Below are 23,973 nucleotides of genomic sequence, written 5' to 3' on the forward strand. Positions count from 1 at the left end.
CCACTGCGGGTAGGGTGGGAACCTCTACTGTAACTATGTGTGGGATCGGATCTGAGCCGGGGCTTCAGGGGATGTTCTTTCAGGCATCAAGAGAATCTCAAGAATGTACTATATGTAATAAAGCAATAAACCGGTGTATAAGAGACCAGGTCTCCGAGATGCGGTTAGAGCACCTCGTGACGATACCTTGCTGTCTGATCTGATGTGTTCTGCTCCGACGGAATAAAACTTTGTTTCCTGCCTTCCAGTCTCCGGCGCCTGCCTCTTTCATTGGTAAATTATCGAGTGGTATAAGAGGCGATTACCGCCGGGCAAATACTTGAAAGGTTATCGACTGAAACTGCCGCTACCATTTAACAATGTGACCTGCAAAAAAACTGATTTGATTGGTTCATTACACTTCCTATTCTAACTATTGAAAGACCCCACCCATTTTAATCATTCTTCTTGGAGCTTCTTTGGAGGAAGATCTCACACTTTAGAACTAGAAGAAACTTTTTGGGGAAGATTTCCACAGCTGCAATTTTTCTGAAGACAATGGCTTCTGCACAGCAGCCACCATCAGAATCAGACCATTCGTCCGATGAGGAATTTGTTGTGGAACCTACACGCACAGAAAGATACACCTCTGTGGTGTGGAAATTTTTTACCTTCCCAGAAGGACAAAAAAAAAACTAATTCTACAAAAGTGACATGTAAAATATGTCAAAGAGTGCTTTCCAGAGGAGATCCATCAAAAAAATACTCTTGTGGGACTGCGAGTATGTTAAAACACCAGAAGACTCTGCATCCCGTGAACCTGGCCAAGCAGGAATGCAGAAGACTCCGACAGGAGCCTCAGCCAGCAGTGGCAAGCACTTCTGCAGCATCACCATCGAGCACTCACCCGGACATACGTCCAGAAATAGGAAAACTAAAAATTAGTTGCATTAAATGCAACAAACTGCTATGTTACGGCAAGCAGTCAATTGAACTAATCTGCAGAGCGCAGCAAAACCACAAGTGCTAAATTGTGTTTATTTTTTTTTGATGCAGCAGTTGACTGTTTTGTTCCTCCTGTTGTCTTTTTTTCTTTTTGAAAAAAACAAAAAAATAACAAAATTGTTCCAAAAAGTACAAAAAAGTTCAAAAACAAAAAAGATGGAAAAAAAAGTTCTTCTAAGAACTAACTTTCCTGGTTTAAAAAAAGAGCTATATTTGTTTGTTTGTCTGTGAAAGTTTAGATGAATGTATGTGTAGTACGTAATTGACTGAACGAATGCATTAGTAGTGTATGGTGAATGTATGAGTGCAGAACTATGAGGAAGTTATGCAGCATCACACAGTAACCTCTTTAACTACAGTGAGCTGTAGTACTTTCGAAGCACAGGGATGCGACATATGTACATAAATATGTTGCACATCTATGCTTCTCTCTGCACGGCTGCTTAAATTGCAGCCATGTGGTGACACAGGCACCCTTGCACCATAGTGCAAGGATATCTGTGTCATGTAGTGTTTGTTTTTGTGCAGGAAGACACACCTTCCTGCACAAAAACAATCAGTAAAGGCATTTTTCTCCTTCAATGTATGCTGAACATTTTACGAAGCATTGAAGATATAAAAATGTGGAGAAATGAAAACAATTCTCCTTGTTGTGCTTTCCTACACCAATTTTAGAATGGTGCAGCATTCACACACATATCGAGATTTATAATTTCTGATAAATCTAGGGATGTGTCTTTTTCTATGAGTATTCAGTGCAATCATGCACAACAACACTTTTAAAAACACCCTTTCAACGCAAAGTGGTGTGCATGATGAGGTTGTATTTACATAGAGTAGAAAAAGTGCACAGAGTGCCTTTTCCTCTCTTTGTAAATATGAAAGAGTGTCTTGCGCAATAACTATGTTACAAAAAGTGACATATTTTCGGTTTTAAAATTCCTTGAGAATGATAGAAGGTAAGCACAGAGTTTTGTCTGCAAAGATGTTCAAAGAAGAATGATTGAAATGATTGCGGTCCTTCAGTAGGTACAATGGGAAATATTATGAACCCCTCAAATCTCTTTTTTTGCAGGTCACATGATATCTGATTATGGTCAGATTTCAAAACTTCATAGGTATGAACAGAGTGTTTTTAGAAACGTGTTTCAACTTTGTAGCTTTTTGCAGACCTCCTCATTCTGCATATTGAGACTTAGTTAAACTTACCTCCACAGTAATAGGAATAAAAAATGGTATACATTTTTTGCAGATTTTCATTGCAATCTAAATTGATATAAATTGCTTATTTTAAAATTTGGATCTGTGAAAGAAAAGAAAAAAAAAATTATAACATGTAATAATACATTTTTTACAACACAGCATAATTTCCACAAAGTAATTTGTTTGCCTTTTTTGCTGTTCTCAGAATATATTGAATTTCACTAGAAATAGTGATTTCAATTGTACTCATCACTTAACAGCGGGCAAAAAAAAACCAATCAGAAAGATTGTTAAAAAAAACCAACAGGCTAGTCTCAGTAAAATGCCAGAAAATACAAATCACACATATATGAAAGGCATACAGCTTATAAAATTTTATAACTTTAACTTATAAAAACTGTAAATATTGCCGCTTTAAAATATTCACCGAATCAATGACCACCAAAAAGTCAATAATTCAAAAATATACCTTTCCTTGAGGCCAAATGGTATTTTTGCACTCCTTCTTTATGTAAATTGTCCAATGGTAGTCCTATTAAATTATAATAATAAATTCTTCAGAGAATGAATTATCTTCCTAAAACTTTGACTTTAAAAATATTAGGTAGGATTTTTGTAATTACCTAGGCAAACGTTGTTTAAAAACCAACTGGGAATCATTACAAAGTGTCCAGCCTTTGTCACATTTTAGATAGGCAGTGTAATGTCCAGATGTGGTGGAAGGACCATCATGGAAAATTATTGCAATTGCTACAAAAGTCCTTCCTGATATTGATAGTTGTGCTGCTACAAATTGATTTATTAAAGTATCCAATTTTCTTCCGTCAGCTGTACAACGTTGTATCATTAAAATTATGTATATGCCATATTTTGTTAAAAATAATGTGGATAACATTTCTGATTTTTATTTGCACCTTTAACTAATTTATTGAAAGACACTGATTTACAGTCTGGTAATGTTAAATACAGAAATCTCTCAGTGTCTACATTGGTGCTACATGTATACATGCAATTTTCACAATGATGTTCCCATTTGTAAGAAAGGCCAAAAATATTTTCTATTTCTACACCTTCTTTTTCAAAAATGGTAAGCATATACATTAAAAATTCCTGAGCAATCTTGTTGGATATTTTGTGAAAATTCTGTAGAACCAGAACACACATCCAAAAGACTACGAACATCTGAAACAGATTGTATTTTACTTGTATCTGTTGTCAATTTTTCATAAACAGAATGCAACAGAGAACAAAATCTTTTTTCCCGATTCTGCATAATTTGTTCTTGCAAACCTTCCAGATAAAAAACAACATTGACCACTACATTAGCATAGCAGTTGACACCTGAACTATTTTCAAACTGATAACCAACAATCTCTTCAACAGTGTCCAATTTCTTTTTACCTGCAATCACAACATTATCTTGTTCTTTTCCCTTCTTGACACCTTCAGAACAGATATTCTCTAACCTTCTTTTCCGACCAACCACATGCTTTTCAAATACAGGATATTGACCTAAATTGGGAGCATACACCCTTCTTAACCTATTATACTCTTTTACACAGTTTGCATCTGCAGTAACCTTCGTCTCATCAAAATCAATCAAAAACAAACCAGATAATGTTCTGACTCGTGACAAAGCAACATATGCCATACCCTCTTTAAATACGGTAGATCCAATGTTCACCAATGCACTGTCTACACTTAATCCTTGAGATTTGTGAATAGTCACTCCGTATGCCAGAGAAAATGGAAATTGTTTCCTACGGACATCTAAATCTTTAATAGGCAAAAAACGAACTGAACAACGACCAATTTCTTTAACTTCATCAATCTGATCAAATTTAATTCTTAAAAATTAAACTCCTTCTTTTTTCTGATAATTCACAAAGTCCACCACTTTACCTATTGCACCATTAACTAAACCTTTCTCTACATCCAAATTATGCCTTAAAATTACCCGACAGTTTACACACGCATATGGTGTCTTTTCTAAACCAGCAGTTTGAGATATTTTTTTTTCTAAATTATCCAGTTTTGATCTCAACTCTCACATCAAAATAATAATGATTCCTTCATGCTGTATTTTATCGATGGCTTCCAGTTTTACAATGTCTTCAATTTCCAGTTTCAATAGTTCTTCGTTGAATATGGAACACTCGCGCAGTGTTGGCATTAAGCAAATCACTGATTTATTTGGAGCAATTTCCACATACACTTTTGCAGGAACTGCATTTCCATTTGGAAAGACATTGCAAAGTAATCGACTCTCCAAAGCTTGTTTTGAAAGAATTCCAATTCTTATATCTTGAAGAATACTTCCATATTCAGCATCATTTGCCTGTCGCATATTTCTTGTCAGTTCTTTGTATTCAAAATGAGTCCAAATGTTCACATTACCAACACTGCCAAGAGACTGTCTGGTATCTTCATGGGCTAGTGTTTTAAATACCTGTTGTCCTTTTACCGGAGTCAGTTGCAGTAGATCTCCAAAAACGATGACGAGTTTTCCTCCAAATAACACGTCATACTCTGTTTTAAGAATGTGCTGCATTCTTAAATGCACAAAGGCAAGCATCAAGTTTGAGACCATGCTCACCTCATCAATAATGAGAAGTTTCATTTTCTTCAGGACTCTTGAAACTTCACAACAAGCTTCTCCAGATAGCTTGTGGTATTCCAATTTGTTCTCATGCTCTACGGGCAGCATTAGTAAACAATGTAAAGTAATTCCTTTAAAGTTATGTGCTGCCAACCCAGTTGGAGCAGTGACAACACAAGACAAATGCGAATCAGTTGTTTTCTGCAGATAACTTGTAATTACTTTAATTAAGAAACTTTTTCTTGTTCCAGCTTGACCACTCACATACGGGGAACAACCTTTACAACGCAACTTTTACAACGCACTACACTTACAACGCATTTTTTACAACGCACAATCCATTACAACGCATGACATTACAACGCAGGACACTACAACGCATTTTTAAAAACTACCTTTACAACGCATTCCATTACAACGCATACTACCATTACAACGCATACCATTACAACGCATAATATAGTAATTTTTACCCCTATACTATCCAACACTTACCCTACTGTTGCACTCCCTGGAGTTAGAATAGTAATTTTTACCCCTATACTATCCAACACTTACTCTACTGTTGCACCCCCTGGAGTTAGAATAGTAATTTTTACCCCTATACTATCCAACACTTACCCTACTGTTGCACCCCCTGGAGTTAGAATAGTAATTTTTACCCCTATACTATCCAACACTTACCCTACTGTTGCACCACCTGGAGTTAGAATAGTAATTTTTACCCCTATACTATCCAACACTTACCCTACTGTTGCACCCCCTGGAGTTAGAATAGTAATTTTTACCCCTATACTATCCAACACTTACCCTACTGTTGCACCCCCTGGAGTTAGAATAGTAATTTTTACCCCTATACTATCCAACACTTACCCTACTGTTGCACCCCCTGGAGTTAGAATAGTAATTTTTACCCCTATACTATCCAACACTTACCCTACTGTTGCACCCCCTGGAGTTAGAATAGTAATTTTTACCCCTATACTATCCAACACTTTCCCTACTGTTGCACCCCCTGGAGTTAGAATAGTAATTTTTACCCCTATACTATCCAACATTTACCCTACTGTTGCACCCCCTGGAGTTAGAATAGTAGTTTTTAACCCTATACTATCCAACACTTACCCTACTGTTGCACCCCCTGGAGTTAGAATAGTAATTTTTACCCCTATACTATCTAATACTTACCTTAAATGCAATTTAATATTATGCGTTGTAATGGTATGCGTTGTAAAGGTAGTATGCGTTGTAATGGAAATGCGTTGTAAAGGTAGTTTTTAAAAATGCGTTGTAGTGTCCTGCGTTGTAATGTCATGCGTTGTAATGGATTGTGCGTTGTAAAAAATGCGTTGTAAGTGCATGCGTTGTAAAAGTGTGCGTTGTAACGACATACATCCCTCACATACATTCGGATAGGTTGAAATGATGTACATGAGCACCCTCTCTTTTCATGAAGTAATCCATGGTCAATCTGCTCTTTCACTTGCTGATATATTTGTTTCTGTTCAACATTTAGTTGTTCTTCCAAGTTTCCTAACTGTATTGCATCTTCTTGAGCTTGATACATTGCTGTTTCCACCTCATTCATTGCAATCGCTGCTTCATTTTCAACAATTGGTTGTCCTAGTGGATCTTGACTCAGTGCAGCAGAACTTTGACTGTCTTGAGAACTGTCTCTAGAAATCTCAGCTGCAATTGTAGCTTCTTGATCAATTTCATCATTCAACATTTTGACATAATTTGCGAAAGCACTGCATTGTATGCTATCTTTAGAAGCATTAAATGAATCTTCATAGCTGGGAAAATCTCCAAGTAATTCCAGTTCTGAACGCCATGGTTTGAACATTTGCAAAAGGGCTAAATAGTAAAATTCCCTTTTGTCAGCAGTGTCGCAACTCAGTTTCCTGTGATTAATTAAATTTCCTTTCCTTTGTTTCACCAGACATCCTTCGGATCCAATCACTGCGGGCCCGATTCACAGAACTAACTTAAGACAAAATCCTAAACTTACTACCATTTTGGTATTCACAGAAGGCACTTACTCATTTTGGTATTCACAGAAGGCACTTACTCATTTCGGTATTCACAGAAGTTAGGAGTCCTAACTTTAGGACTCCTAAATGCCTTCTGTGAATACCGAAAGTCTTAAAATAAGGATTTTTCGCAGTTTAGTAGTAGTATAGTTAGGACTCCTAACTTTAGGACTCCTAAATGCCTTCTGTGAATACCGAAATTCTTAAAATTAGGATTTTTCTCAATTTAGTAGTCCTAAATTTAGGACTCCTAACTTTAGGACTCCTAAATGCCTTCTGTGACTACCGAAAGTCTTAAAATTAGGATTTTTCTCAGTTTAGTAGTAGTATAGTTAGGACTCCTAACTTTAGGACTCCTAAATGCCTTCTGTGAATACCGAAATTCTTAAAATTAGGATTTTTCTCAATTTAGTAGTCCTAAGTCTAAACTTAGGACTACTAAATTGAGAAAAATCCTAATTTTAAGAATTTCGGTATTCACAGAAGGCATTTAGGAGTCCTAAAGTTAGGAGTCCTAACTATACTACTACTAAACTGTGAAAAATCCTAATTTTAAGACTTTCGGTATTCACAGAAGGCATTTAGGAGTCCTAAAGTTAGGACTCCTAACTTCTGTGAATACCGAAATGAGTAAGTGCCTTCTGTGAATACCAAAATGAGTAAGTGCCTTCTGTGAATACCAAAATGGTAGTAAGTTTAGGATTTTGTCTTAAGTTAGTTCTGTGAATCGGGCCCTGCATATTTTGCATCGTTGCTGTTCTCTGTAGTATTCCGTTTAAAAGTGTAGTTTTGCAGCACTTCATAGAGACACATGTTCTCAAGATGATGACTTCTATTTGGGTAGTATGTGTCCAACATATTCGTTTTCAAAATATCTGTACTTTCTGGTTCATTTTCTGCTAAATATTCAATTTCTTGAACAGATTTTAGTACCCGATTTCGCATTCCTGCAAAACCTAGACTCACCCAAATGATTCTTCTACTTTTGGAATATAGACTTGCAGATGATAACCGATCTGAACATTCATATGCTCCAATTTCACGATGCGATAACATCTTCAAACTGAAACTGTATAATTTCTTACTTAGAGTCTTCTCGTGAGAAATCTCTTCCCGCATTTCTTTCAATTCAGTCTTTCTGATTTAGTAATGTAAGACGTTACATATCGAGTGACAGCAATGGAATTGTCCGCAACATACTGAATATCCATGTTAGTGTTCCACATGGATAAAATAACTGGATTGTAGTCATTTATGTATTTCGATTCTTTGCTTCTTCTTAAGTTGTAGGTGTTTTTCGGAAACTTTCTTGTGATGGTATGTCGCATAGCTGACATAAAACTATTCACTCTTCCTTTGGATAATACAGGACGTGGAAATCCAAAACGACATTTGGTATAGAACTTATCCTTTGACTTGTACTTTCGTCGACAGTATTTCCCACACCTGTGGCTTTGAAATCGTAAGACTTGTTGTTTTAAGTTTTTATCTTCTCTGCTATTGGGAAGAGCACATGTAGCATAATCTTCAATGAAAGACAAAACAGTTTCATCTGAATCTGTTCCAAATTTGGGGGCGTCCTTGATCCATAACAACATATGTATGTGAGGAGCACCTCTTGCTTGATACTCCTTTCTCCAAAAGATATCCACAACTTCTCCAAGAGGAGGATTCTTTTTATTGCAGATGAAAGACATCATAGCTTCAAATCTATGATTGAAATATCTGCATACATTGACAGGATCCAAAGAGCACAATTCTCCAGGTGTCTTGTATTCAATATTCTTTACATTGGAATTTGCCTCTCGAAGAAATTCAAGTAAATCATCCCAAGCATACTCAGCACAGCTTAGTGTAGCTACCCATGCAGGAGTTCCCAAGTTCCGTAGCATACATTTCAGTTCTCCATGTCGATGGTACCAATATTCATTAGTCCCACGCTGACATGCCATCAGATTAATTAACTGAGATTCTAAATGATCATCTCTCTGATGCACTTTATCCATAGTATCCTTTGCAGTTACATTTTGAAGATGCATTCCAGTTTTTAAAATGTGATTTACTGCATATGAAAGTCCAGACAAGTCACTTTCAAACAGAAGATGAAACATATAAGGGATACATTGTCGAAATCTTGGATCTTCTGCATATAATCTTGTTGTCTGATATTCAGATGCAGGAATCTGCACAGGACGTTCATCATATCGTCCACCTTTTCCTGTTGGAAACAACTGTGGGAAACAACGAGCTTCCAAGCTCTCTTCCCATACACTCATGGGACTTCCTGTTGCTTTTTTCATTTCAAACAACTCAATTGTATTCCCCATCACCTCTTTGGAATGAAGTGGATGTACACTGTAATGTTCATAGATTTCTTCACATCTGAACATGTCCACTTTTTCTATTTGTCCACTTAATGTTTCAGTATCTTCTGCTAAATCTATTTCTTCTTCTCCTACAAACACATTTTATAGTACTCTTTATTTTTTAACAGATACAATGATGCCTTTTGCACTTTTTTAACATCCACTAACTCTTGCCAAATTTTCTTATTCCTGGTAGGAACACCATTAACTAGAATGACTAGTGGCTCATTTGCTGCATGGTCTACGCCAATAGTTTCAATATTTTCCTTAAATCTAACGGTAAATACACAAATCTTCCTTTCAATCCTCTTTGCAACTCTGATGGAGGTAATTTACCTGTTTTGGGCTCCATATGAACAATAGCCTGAAACGGGTGAACACATTGTATGAGAATAGACTCATACGTATTTAAATCTAGCAGTTCTGGTGGAATAGCAACCAACTCTAGATTATTATGAACAGCTCTAGCAGGCATTTTATTCTCATCTAATTTGTTATAACAATATTTGCAAATACGCTGCTCAGATCCCAAATCAAAACAATCCTCTACCAACAAATAAGTTGCAAATTCCATCCACTTATCATTATCTTCTATTTCACTTTTTAAATACAGCTTGACACCCCTAGTCTGATTTTTATAGTGACTTCGCCGACAACAAATACAAGAAACATTTGATCTTTCACCTGAAATTACCCTAAACTTTGTGATTTCATCCTCAAATTTTTCTGTAATTATGGGTTGTACATTGTCTTCAACATTTTGTTCTACTAATGTGTCAGTTTCTTCACTCTCTTGCTGAGGACCAAAGTAACAAAACTCAATATCATCACAGACCTGCTTCACATCTGATACTGACCCACGCAAAAGAGCACTGTTCAACTCACTTAACTTTAGTGCTGCACTTTTTGCATAATACAACCTTCTCACTAACTTCCACATTTGAGTATGATGTACTGCCAGCATTCTGAAATGGTGAAAACCACTTTGACAAACTCTCCTGGAAAGACAAGCCAGAGAATGACCTTGCAAACCAGTATGTTTTCTCACTCTGCAAGAGTCTAGTCCTTGCAACAGCTTAATCTTTTGTTTTACACTTTTTTTAGTATAGGCTCGTAAGAAACGACATAATTTTTCAATAGATTCCTGTCGTACACTGCAAACACTACTGCAATCCCAAGTGTACACAGGGTTTTTAGCACGCCTCCCTAAAACTTCATCAGCTATCACTTCTTCTGCATTTCTTTCAACCATTTTCTCTTTCTCAATTGGACAACCGTCGCTAACCTCATAACCTCTACCACTGGTGTCAACTGCATACAATAATTTTTCGCTCAGTGAATAACTCTCTTCGTTAAAAAAAGGCTCTGAACTGGAACTGTGTTTCCATTCTCCCAAAAAAACATCACAACATTTTTTTTATTAATAACTCTTTTCCTCCTACTTTTGGCCTTCAATACATGGATTGGTTTATCTAGTGATCAAATTCTGTTTAATACTAAAATAAACAGTTTCCTTTTTACTTCAAAAGCCTTTTCCACAATGTTTTCAATATGCTTCTTCTTTTTATAAAATAAAGCTCTCTTTTTATATTTCTTCACATCTTTCAGCAAATTATGCACTACTCTCTTGTAAAATATTTTTTTGCGTAATTCCTTATACTGATTTTGCCTTCTTTTACCATACTTTATCTCCTTTGACTGACCATTTGCTTTTTTACTTTTCCTCTTATTTTGAATTTTTTCTTACTTGAAGAATTCTCAGTAGTTCCAGCATTATCTACATTCTGTTTGTTCCTACAAACATTTTTAATAAATTGCTTGGTTATCTTACCGGAAGATTTTTTCCTTTTAGCCACATTATCTTGTACGTTAAATATTTGTGGTTGATGTTTCTTCAAATAATCCTCCTGTCTCTGTTCTTTTCTTTTTCTTTTTTTTTCTGGCATGATTTCTCTATTTTAACGTTGAAAAACAGTATCTAAAAGAATCACAAATTAATGTATATTAATAACTTTCAAATTTATACTATTCCATTACTGTACAAACACATTTTATATAAAAACTGACTAAGAAACTATAGCCCTGAACCACAAGTGTGACAATGGTTTAAACAATACATGCGTGTAGTGCATTCTACTTTGAAGCAGTTCATGCCCTAAAGCCTACCTCACTAAGGGCCTCATGAAGGTAGCCCAATACCGGTCGGTAACGGCAGATTTTCGGTAAATATACCGTTACCGACCGGTATTTATGCTTTTGCTATGTAGGGGGATCATTTCTGTATTCGGTAATTTACCGAATCGGTAAAATTACCGAATCGGTAATTTTACTGATTCGGTAAATACCGAATACAGAAATGAGATGTAGGGGGACTGTGTGGTGGGTGTGGGGATTTGTTATTTACCACCAACTAAAAGTTGGTGGTAAATGACGAATAGGTGTAAAAATGCATTTTTGTGCACTGTGAAGTGTACAATGTGGCAGACATACATGCCCCTAGGGCATGTATGTGCGCCACATGTGCACACATGGACGAATCAGGGGTGCAACAGGGTGTCAATGTGACACCCTGCCACCCATGATGATGCCTCCCCCCATTTCCGAATCGGTATTTACCGATTCGGTAATGGTCACTGGCTTCCCATTGATTCCTATGGGCCTCCTGGCCCATAGGAATCAATGGGAAACAAGTTACCATTACCAAATCGGTAAATACCGATTCTAAAATACCGACACTTACCGAATCGGTATTTTTTTACCTACATTACATTTACCGATTCATAAATACCGAATCGGTAAAATTCGGTATTTAAGAATCGGTAAATGTAATTTACCTACATATGGCCCTAAAAGACTACATGCAAACTGAATGAAAGATTACAGTACTATAAGGAGACACACTGGGTGAGTAACAGGGTGTTTGCTAGAAGTGTATGAATACTGACTGGGGAATTGAAGGTGTGAAACACAAGTGTGTAGGTGCTTAGAGGACTCCATGCATAGTGAATAGGCATTTGAAGCAGTCCATGTGCTAAGGCCTGGCTCACTGCATGAGTACTTGGGTACTGACTGAATGATTAGAGTACAGCAAGGAGAGTGCCTGGGTGAATTTATAAGTGTTTGGGTTTTAGCACAGTGAATGGATTAGTACTTGGTACTGAATGGGTCACTAGAGGAGTGCAAAGGGAGTGACAGGATGTTTGCTGGACTGTATGGATACTGACTAGGGAATTGAAGGTGTGAAAGACAAGTGTGTAGGTGGTTAGAAGACTGCATGCATAGTGGATAGGGGTTTGAAGCAGTCCATGTGCTAAGGCCTGGCTCGCTGCATGATTACAGTACTGCAAGGAGAGTGCACAGGTGAATTTATAAGTGTTTGGGTTTTGGCGCAGTGAATGGATTAGTACATGGTACTGAATGGGTCTCTAGAGAAGTGTAAGGGGAGTGACAGTGTGTTTGCTGGAGTGTATATATACTGACTGGGGAATTGAAGGTATGAAAAACAAGTATGTAGGTGGTTAGAGGACTGCATCCATAGTGGATAGGCGTTTGAAGCAGTCCATGTGCTAAGGCCTGGCTCAGTGCATGAGTACTTGGGTACTGACTGAATGATTAGAGTACTGCAAGGAGAGTGCCTTCGTAAATTTATAAGTGTTTGGGTTTTAGCACAGTGAATGGATTACTACATGGTGCTGAATGGGTCACTAGAGGAGTACAAAAGGAGTGACAGGGTGTTTGCTGGAAGTGAATGAATACTGACTGGGGAATTGAAGGTGTGAAAAACAACTGTGTAGGTGGTTAGAGGACAGCATGCATAGTCAATAGGCGTTTGAAGCAGTCTATGCACTAAGGCCTGTGTTGCTGCATGAGTACTTGGATACTGACTGAATGTTTACAGTACTGCAATGAGAGTGCATGGGTGAATTTATAAGTGTTTGGGTTTTGGCACAGTGAATGGATTAGTACATGGTACTGAATATATCACTAGAGAAGTGCAAGCGGAGTGACAGGGTGTTTGCTGGAGTGTATATATACTGACTAGGGAATTGAAGGTGTGAAAGACAATTGTGTTGGTAGTTACAGGTCTCCATGCATAGTGGAAACACGTTTGAATCAAACTATGTGCAAAGGCCTGTCTCACTCCATTAGTACTTGGGTACTGACTGAATGATTATACTATTGCAAGAAGAGTGCCTGTGTGAATTTATAAGTATTTCAGATTTGGAGCACTGAATGCATTACTACATGGTGCTGAATGGGTCACTGGAACATTGCAAGGGGCGTGACAGAATGTTTGCTGGAAGTACATGGATACTGACTGGGGAATTGAAGCTGTTAAAGACAAGTGTATAGTATGTTAGAAGACTGCATGCATACTGCACAGACATTTGAAGCAGTCTATGTGGTAATGCATAGTTCACAACATGAGTACTTGGAAACTGACTAAATCATCAGACTACTGCTAGGACAGTCCCTGGGTAAAACTTTTAAATTTTCAGTTCTGGCACAGTGAAGAGAATAGTACATGGTACTGAATCAGTCACTGAATGAGTGTAAGATGACTGACAAGATGTTTCTTGAAATATATAGATACTGACTAGTTAATTAAAGAAGTGAAAGACAGGTGTGTAGGTGACTAGAAGCCTGTGTGCATACTGTATAGGATTTAAACCAGTTCATGATGAAAGGCCTGGCTCACACCATGAGTACTTAGACACTGACTGAATGATTAAAGTACTGCAAACAGAGTGCCTGGGAGAATTTATAAGTGTTTGGGTTTTTGCACAGTGAATGGATTAGTACATGGTGCTGAATGGGTCACTAGAGGAGTACATGGGGAGTGACAGGGTGTTTACTTGAAGTGTATGGATACTGACTGTGGAATTAAAGGTATGAACGAGAACTATGTAGATGGTTAGAGAACTGCATGCATAGTAGATACGCATTTGAATCAATGCATGTGCAAAGGCCTGCCTCACTCCATTACTACTTGAATATTAACTGAATGTTTACAGTATTGCAAGGACAGTTCCTCGGTGAATACATAAGGAATGACTACCTTTTAATTCTACCTAAACTTAACCTAATCAAATGCTTCTCTCACAGTGGTTACACAAATGCACACAGACTCACAGTGTGATTCTAGACAACAACCACTATCTCTAGGAGTTTACCAAAACTCATTCACTACTGTGGAAGTGGTAAGGGAACTGCACACAATCTACATATTTCAGGACTACACTTTTGTGTCAAAGCCTGACTCATTTAATCAAAGCATAAGCAAAAACTGCCTTCTAATGCTACTAAAACTTGACAATAAGACAGGTTTTAAAACAGTTATCTGTCAGCAAATACACAATGTTACCAAATGCTTCTCTCACAGTGGTTCCCAAATGCACACAGACTCACAGTGTGATTCTAGACAACAACCACTATCCCTAGGAGTTTACCAAAACTCATTCACTACTGTGGAAGTTGTAAGGGAACTGCACACAATCTACATATTTCAGGACTGCACTTTTGTGTCAAAACCTGACTCATTTAATCAACGCATAAGCAAAGACTTGCTTCTAATGTTACTAAAACTTGACAACATGACACGTTTTAAAAGAGTTATCTGTCAGAAAATGCATGATGTTACCAAATACTTCTCTCACAGTGGTTCCCAAAAGCACACAGACTCACAGTGTGATTCTAGACAAGCACCACTATCCCTAGGAGTTTACCAAAACTCATTCACTACAGTGGAAGAGGTAAGGGGAATGCACACAAACTACATATTTCAGAACTGCACTTTAGAGTCAAAGCCTGACTCATTTAATCAAAGCATGAGCAAAAACTGCCTTCTAATGCTACTAAAACTTGACAACAAGACAGGTTTTAAAACAGTTATCTGTCAGCAAATACACGATGTTACCAAATGCTTCTCTCACAGTGGTTCCCAAATGCACACAGACTCACAGTGTGATTCTACACAAAAACCACTATCCCTAGGAGTTTACAAAAAACTAATTCACTACTGTGGAAGTTGTAAGGGAACTGCAGCACACAATCTACATATTTCAGGACTGCACTTTTGTGTCAAAGCCTAACTCATTTAATCAACGCATAAGCAAAGACTGGCTTCTAATGCTATTAAAACTTGACAACATGACAGGTTTTAAAAGAGTTAACTGTCAGAAACAAATGCTTCTCTCACAGTGGTTCCCAAAAGCACACAGACTCACAGTGTGATTCCAGACAAGCACCACTATCCCTAGGAGTTTACCAAAATTCATTCACTACAGTGGAAGAGGTAAGGGAACTGCACACAAACTACATATTTCAGAACTGCACTTTAGTGTCAAACCTGACTCATTTAATCAAAGCATAAGCAAAAACTGCCTTCTAATGCTACTGAAACTTGACAACAAGACAGGTTTTAAAACAGTTATCTGTCAGCAAATACACGATGTTACAAAATGCTTCTCTCACAGTGGTTCCCAAATGCACACAGACTCACAGTGTGATTCTAGACAAGCAACACTATCCCTAGCAGCTTACCAAAACTCATTCACTGCTGTGCAAGGGGTAAGGGGACTACACACAATCTACATATTAAAGTACAGCACATTAGTGTCAAAGCATGACTCATTTTATCAATGCATAAGCAAAGACTGGCATCTAATGCTACTAAAACTTGACAACATGACAGGTTTTAAAAGAGTTATCTGTCAGAAAATACATGATGTTACCAAATACTTCTCTCACAGTAGTTCCCAAAAGCACACACACTCACAGTGTAATTCTAGACAAGCACCACTATCCCTAGGAGTTTATCAAAATTCATTCACTACAGTGGAAGAGGTAAGGGGAATGCACACAAACTACATATTTCAGAACTGCACTTTAGAGTCAAAGCCTGACTCATTTAATCAAAGCATAAGCAAAAACTGCCTTCTAATGCTACTAAAACTTGACAACAAGACAGGTTTTAAAACAGTTAAATGGGAACAACAAGAGAGCGAGGAAAAGAAAAACTTGTCCTCTTCCCCAAACAATTTGACAAAACAAGGTGGACAAGTTTTATGATTCAGAGCAAACTTTTTTTGCTATCATTGTTGTAATAAACGTGAAAGGAGAGAGAGCACAACTGCTGTGAAAGAAACCCCTCACCCACCTACCTAGTAGGTGGCATGCTTCATCATCGGGGCCCAACTGGATTGTCTAGCACAATCCAGTTGTGCTACAACGCCTGGGATACAGCGGAGCAGGGTTTTGAGCAGAAAGTGGCGTGCTATGTGTGATGTGTTTAAGAGTTAAAAAAGTCTCTGGGAGATGCCCTATTTTATTATAAGGGTCCCAGGACTAATGTAAAAAAGTTTTGCGGGATATGTAATTAGGAATGTTATTTTCCTGATATCCCTTGTAAATAAGGTCAACTAGTTTCAGCCTTCTCGATGGTTCTAGAGGCTTTCGTCAGGACCAGCAAAAAAATTGTGAATGGCCGTATAAACAAGGTATAGGCCACATGTAAATATCAGCACACACCCTAAAGTGTGCTGTGAGTGTAGTGATAAGGTACTCACAGTAACTCCGTTTGAGATTACCTGAAAATGAAGAATTAATTTAGATATGGAGAACAGTTGTGAATCATGCATATACACTAGATGCATGCTCCTTTCAATTAAAGGCTAGTGATCTGAAGCCAAATGACTTTGTGAGTGTGCATGAACACTATAAAGGCTTGCGTGGCTACAATGTGTCCCAGAGGATCCGTGAGTGAGTAGATATCGTAATATTGGGGCACATGGTGCGCATACTCTTTATCCATTGTGTGCGTGCCTATGGCGCAGTCATACACATATTGTTCATATTAGGTGTGACTATGCAAGTCATGAAGAAACAGGGGGCCAATATGCTAAGTGGCCAAGTGCGCGTGCAGTATGGTGATTGTTTGTTGACATGGTGGCGTATATTAACATGGTGTCCACTATGTGTGGAGTTCAACAAACAGACACAAATGAATAAAAATGAAAGACAAACAACAGCTTAAGTGACAAACAACATGAAACACGGTCTCACTTGAATAGAGAGGTTGTTATGCCTCTAGGATTAGATCGCCGTATGATTCTCCGCTTGACCTTAATGGGAAGGAAATGGCGGGGAGAATTGTTTGTAAACGCCTAGCGGTAATGAGCATTACCGTAATAAATTAAAGCGGCGTAACTTTCTGGGTCTAGACGGGACCAAAGGTCGATCAATATTAACCCGTCCTTGTCTTGTACTCACAGTTGTAAGGGAGGACAGGTCCGTAGTACCTAGGACGGCGCTCGGGTCCGCTTGTTCAGCGCCGATACAGAAATGGGGAGTGGTTAAAGAAGCAGGCAAACAGGAAGTTGCGTGGTGCGGCTGAGAAAGACTAGAACGCCGTGTCTGCGAGTGGTGCAGACGTAGCCTATGTATGATAGAAATAGAAGAAATGAGTGAATGAACTAAAAGAGTGTTACTCGATGTCACGTGTTGAGAGTTCTTTGTAAAAACAACAAGAAATTCAAATTTAGAAATATGTATTTCCGTCCCAGTGTGGTGCAGCTGAACAGTGTTGGTAAATACATGGCTACATGCGGGCATTAATAACAGGCATGTGTCTGTGTGATTACATACAAGGCGATCTATGCCTGTATGTTAAAAGAGAGAGATTAGAGAAAGGATAATAGCTGCCTCTTAGAGCTGCGTTTTGAGTTCTAAGTGTAGCGGTACTGTGTACTGTGTGCAGATCAGATGGTAGCTACGGTGAAAAACGTAGGAGTCTGCACAGTTTCAAGAATGGGTGCACAAGACTGAGCAAGACATATATTGCAGGCTAGAGAATGATCGAATGCAGTAATTATTTACATTTGCTGTCATCAATACCGATGTATACTGTTCGAGGGTACATTATCATTAAGTCCTGAGATGTGGGTTGAAAGTCTATATACCCAGCGTTGTTCTTTTTCGAACAGACGTTCCTGGATGTCGGTTGGATTGGGATCAAGTTGTTCAATTATGACCCACGACATGTCATTGGTGGTATGCCCCTTGGCTAGATAGTGTTCTGTAAGTTTTGTCGTGCTGCGTTTGCAGCGGATGTTGCTGCGATGCTCGCAGATTCTGGTTTTGACCTTTCTGGTGGTCATCCCGACGTATCGTAATTTGCATGGGCATGTGATGAGGTAGATGACATTTGCCGAATTGCAGTTGGTATGTTTCATAATTGTCCAGATTTTGTCTTGTTCAAGATGTAGTGTTTTCGTGGATTGGGTAAGATGGCAGATGCTGCAGTTGCCACATGGGTAGTGGCCTGTCACTTCTGGTAGACCCCATGCATTCAGTACTGTGCTAGGAGTGCTCAGAGTCTTTTTTTGGTCTGGTCGGCACTAGACTGTCTCTGAGGTTATGTGACCTTTTGTAGGAAAATAAAGGTTTTTCCCATTGTAGCTTGCCTGAAGTTACAATGTTCCAGTTGTTTTGTATCAGTTTGGCTACTTGATTTGAGATGGAATTAAAGGTAGTTACACATGTAAGTGGTATGGTAGTTGACAAGTTCACCTTGGGTTCCAGTAGACCTTCACGATTTTGGTTTCGGGCTCTTTTTTGCGCTTTGTGGATAACTTTGTTGGGGTATCCACGGTTTTGGAGTTTTGTAGTTAGTTCTTCTGATTGTTTTTTAAAATCTTTAAGTTCGCTACAGTTTCGGCGCAATCTGAGGTATTGACCAAACGGCAAATTGTCCCTTAGAGGCCTGGGGTGGAAACTCTGGAAATGTAAAAGATAATTTTTCGCTGTTGGTTTAAAGTGGGTTTTGGTCATCAGTATTCCATTTCGTGCTTCAATCTCCAAGTCTAGAAAGGTAATTTTGGTATTGCTTATGGTGTGAGTAAATCGTAGGTTTGGGTCAAGTGTGTTAATCCAATTCAGGAATTCATTAAGTCTTTGGTTGTTACTTGTCCATATTAAGAATACATCATCGATGTATCTTTTGTAGAAGGTGATATCCTGATTGTATGTTGATTGAGGGTTGAGGATATGTAAATCTTCGAAATTGGACACGTATAGCCCCGCTACACTGGGAGCGAAGGTGCTCCCTTGACAAAACAATCTGGGAGTATAACACCCCAAAATCATTCATAATGGAATGTGCGGAAATAGCCCTCAAAGACAATTTTTTCGAATATGAGGGCACCCTCTTCCTCCAACAGTACGGAACATCTATGGGGAGCACCTTCGCTCCCAGTGTAGCGGGGCTATACGTGTCCAATTTCGAAGATTTACATATCCTCAACCCTCAATCAACATACAATCAGGATATCACCTTCTACAAAAGATACATCGATGATGTATTCTTAATATGGACAAGTAACAACCAAAGACTTAATGAATTCCTGAATTGGATTAACACACTTGACCCAAACCTACGATTTACTCACACCATAAGCAATACCAAAATTACCTTTCTAGACTTGGAGATTGAAGCACGAAATGGAATACTGATGACCAAAACCCACTTTAAACCAACAGCGAAAAATTCTCTTTTACATTTCCAGAGTTTCCACCCCAGGCCTCTAAGGGACAATTTGCCGTTTGGTCAATACCTCAGATTGCGCCGAAACTGTAGCGAACTTAAAGATTTTAAAAAACAATCAGAAGAACTAACTACAAAACTCCAAAACCGTGGATACCCCAACAAAGTTATCCACAAAGCGCAAAAAAGAGCCCGAAACCAAAATCGTGAAGGTCTACTGGAACCCAAGGTGAACTTGTCAACTACCATACCACTTACATGTGTAACTACCTTTAATTCCATCTCAAATCAAGTAGCCAAACTGATACAAAACAACTGGAACATTGTAACTTCAGGCAAGCTACAATGGGAAAAACCTTTATTTTCCTACAAAAGGTCACATAACCTCAGAGACAGTCTAGTGCCGACCAGACCAAAAAAAGACTCTGAGCACTCCTAGCACAGTACTGAATGCATGGGGTCTACCAGAAGTGACAGGCCACTACCCATGTGGCAACTGCAGCATCTGCCATCTTACCCAATCCACGAAAACACTACATCTTGAACAAGACAAAATCTGGACAATTATGAAACATACCAACTGCAATTCGGCAAATGTCATCTACCTCATCACATGCCCATGCAAATTACGATACGTCGGGATGACCACCAGAAAGGTCAAAACCAGAATCTGCGAGCATCGCAGCAACATCCGCTGCAAACGCAGCACGACAAAACTTACAGAACACTATCTAGCCAAGGGGCATACCACCAATGACATGTCGTGGGTCATAATTGAACAACTTGATCCCAATCCAACCGACATCCAGGAACGTCTGTTCGAAAAAGAACAACGCTGGGTATATAGACTTTCAACCCACATCTCAGGACTTAATGATAATGTACCCTGGAACAGTATACATCGGTATTGATGACAGCAAATGTAAATAATTACTGCATTCGATCATTCTCTAGCCTGCAATATATGTCTTGCTCAGTCTTGTGCACCCATTCTTGAAACTGTGCAGACTCCTACGTTTTTCACCGTAGCTACCATCTGATCTGCACACAGTACACAGTACCGCTACACTTAGAACTCAAAACGCAGCTCTAAGAGGCAGCTATTATCCTTTCTCTAATCTCTCTCTTTTAACATACAGGCATAGATCGCCTTGTATGTAATCACATAGACACATGCCTGTTATTAAAGCCCGCATGTAGCCATGTATTTACCAACACTGTTCAGCTGCACCACACTGGGACGGAAATACATATTTCTAAATTTGAATTTCTTGTTGTTTTTACAAAGAACTCTCAACACGTGACATCGAGTAACACTCTTTTAGTTCATTCACTCATTTCTTCTATTTCTATCATACATAGGCTACGTCTGCACCACTCGCAGACACGGCGTTCTAGTCTTTCTCAGCCGCACCACGCAACTTCCTGTTTGCCTGCTTCTTTAACCACTCCCCATTTCTGTATCGGCGCTGAACAAGCGGACCCGAGCGCCGTCCTAGGTACTACTGACCTGTCCTCCCTTACAACTGTGAGTACAAGACAAGGACGGGTTAATATTGATCGACCTTTGGACCCGTGTAGACCCAGAAAGTTACGCCGCTTTAATTTATTACGGTAATGCTCATTACCGCTAGGCGTTTACAAACAATTCTCCCCGCCATTTCCTTTCCATTAAGGTCAAGCGGAGAATCATACGGCGATCTAATCCTAGAGGCATAACAACCTCTCTATTCAAGTGAGACCGTGTTTCATGTTGTTTGTCACTTAAGCTGTTGTTTGTCTTTCATTTTTATTCATTTGTGTCTGTTTGTTGAACTCCACACATAGTGGACACCATGTTAATATACGCCACCATGTCAACAAACAATCACCATACTGCACGCGCACTTGGCCACTTAGCATATTGGCCCCCTGTTTCTTCATGACTTGCATAGTCACACCTAATATGAACAATATGTGTATGACTGCGCCATAGGCACGCACACAATGGATAAAGAGTATGCGCACCATGTGCCCCAATATTACGATATCTACTCACTCACGGATCCTCTGGGACACATTGTAGCCACGCAAGCCTTTATAGTGTTCATGCACACTCACAAAGTCATTTGGCTTCAGATCACTAGCCTTTAATTGAAAGGAGCATGCATCTAGTGTATATGCATGATTCACAACTGTTCTCCATATCTAAATTAATTCTTCATTTTCAGGTAATCTCAAACGGAGTTACTGTGAGTACCTTATCACTACACTCACAGCACACTTTAGGGTGTGTGCTGATATTTACACGTGGCCTATACCTTGTTTATACGGCCATTCACAATTTTTTTGCTGGTCCTGACGAAAGCCTCTAGAACCATCGAGAAGGCTGAAACTAGTTGACCTTATTTACAAGGGATATCAGGAAAATAACATTCCTAATTACATATCCCGCAAAACTTTTTTACATTAGTCCTGGGACCCTTATAATAAAAGTTTTTCCATAGGGCATCTCCCAGAGACTTTTTTAACTCTTAAACACATCACACATAGCACGCCACTTTCTGCTCAAAACCCTGCTCCGCTGTATCCCAGGCGTTGTAGCACAACTGGATTGTGCTAGACAATCCAGTTGGGCCCCGATGATGAAGCATGCCACCTACTAGGTAGGTGGGTGAGGGGTTTCTTTCACAGCAGTTGTGCTCTCTCTCCTTTCACGTTTATTACAACAATGATAGCAAAAAAAGTTTGCTCTGAATCATAAAACTTGTCCACCTTGTTTAAAACAGTTAATACACAATGTTACCAAATGCTTCTCTCACAGTGGTTCCCAAATGCACACAGACTCACTGTGTGATTCTAGACAAACAACACTATCCCTTGCACTATACCAAAACACATTTCTTCATCTAGAAGGAGTACTACATTTTAGTGTAGAATCATAACTCATTTCACAAATTCATAAACAATGACTGGTTTCTAATTCTACCGAAATGTAAAAACAGCACAGTTATCTGTCTGCAAACACATGAAAAACACAAATGCTTATCACAGAATTGTTTCTACATTCACACACACTGTCAATAAGATTGTAGACAAAAAAGTACTCCCTACACTTTAGCAGGTGAAATACATTAGTCTGATTAAAATCAAAATAGTCTACATACATCCCCTCACAATTAAATAACTCACCTTTCAAGTTGTTTTGTAGATTAAGAAGTATATCAGTCACACACCAGATATCAGTCACACACCAGATTTTCTTATACAGAATCTCTGCACTGTGCACTTGTCAGCAAAACCAAAGAATGGCAAAGTTTCCCTCTCATTTTCCACACATATACATGTAAACATCAAATCACATTCCTTCCCACATAAATTCAAAACCAAACACACATTTCTATTGGTTAAACATTTCAACCCTTTCCAAATGACATACATTTGAACCCTTCCCCCAATCTGCCTTCTGCCTGTTACCATAGAAACAGGTCATGGAACACTGTACTGAGCACACAGGTCACAAGTTCAGCACACAATGTTGCTAATCAAGACAGCAAGTGTGCTTGACTTTTCAACATATCAGCTTATCATATATAATGTTCCTTACAATCAGTTTTTGTTAACCAATAAGAATCATGTGTTTAAAAAACAGTAATATGCACCCTACCTTTCAGTGTAGAAGGTTGTCAAACAACCAATGATTTCTTGTCTTTTTTCAAAACTGCATCTTAGCCACCATTTTAGAAAATCTTACTTTCCAAACTGCCATTTCATTTACAGAGACCATCTGAGTGCATCCAGACCTCCTTTCAATATGCTTAGAGTGTGGATTGTGGGACACAGCTATATTTTCTGGAGCCAAAGGTATGCAGAAAACAAAGGCATTCACAAGACCTAGGTTTGCCAAATGTAGACATTAAATGGATTGGACAGAGAGGGTTAAAGTGGCACCAATTGATGCCATTGGTGAAATCCTTCATGCATATCCAAAACCCTGACCTCATAATAGTGCACTGTGGTGGCAATGACCTAGGCACTTTGACTGGGGTAGGTCTGGAAATGCTTATGAAGGACACCTTTGCAGAACTGATTTAACTTTTCCAAAAAAAAAATCCCTTTCTGTATTCTAACATATACCAAAGGCAGAAATGGAACTGGTCCGATCATTTTTGTCCACAAATTGAGAAAGCTAGGAAACATGTGAATAAATCTGTTTCTGCTTTTCTCCGAGACTATAGAATGGGGTCCATTTACAATAACAATCTG

Source organism: Triturus cristatus, chromosome 11 (genome assembly GCF_964204655.1).
Source record: "Triturus cristatus chromosome 11, aTriCri1.1, whole genome shotgun sequence".
NCBI classification, from domain to species: Eukaryota; Metazoa; Chordata; class Amphibia; order Caudata; family Salamandridae; genus Triturus; species Triturus cristatus.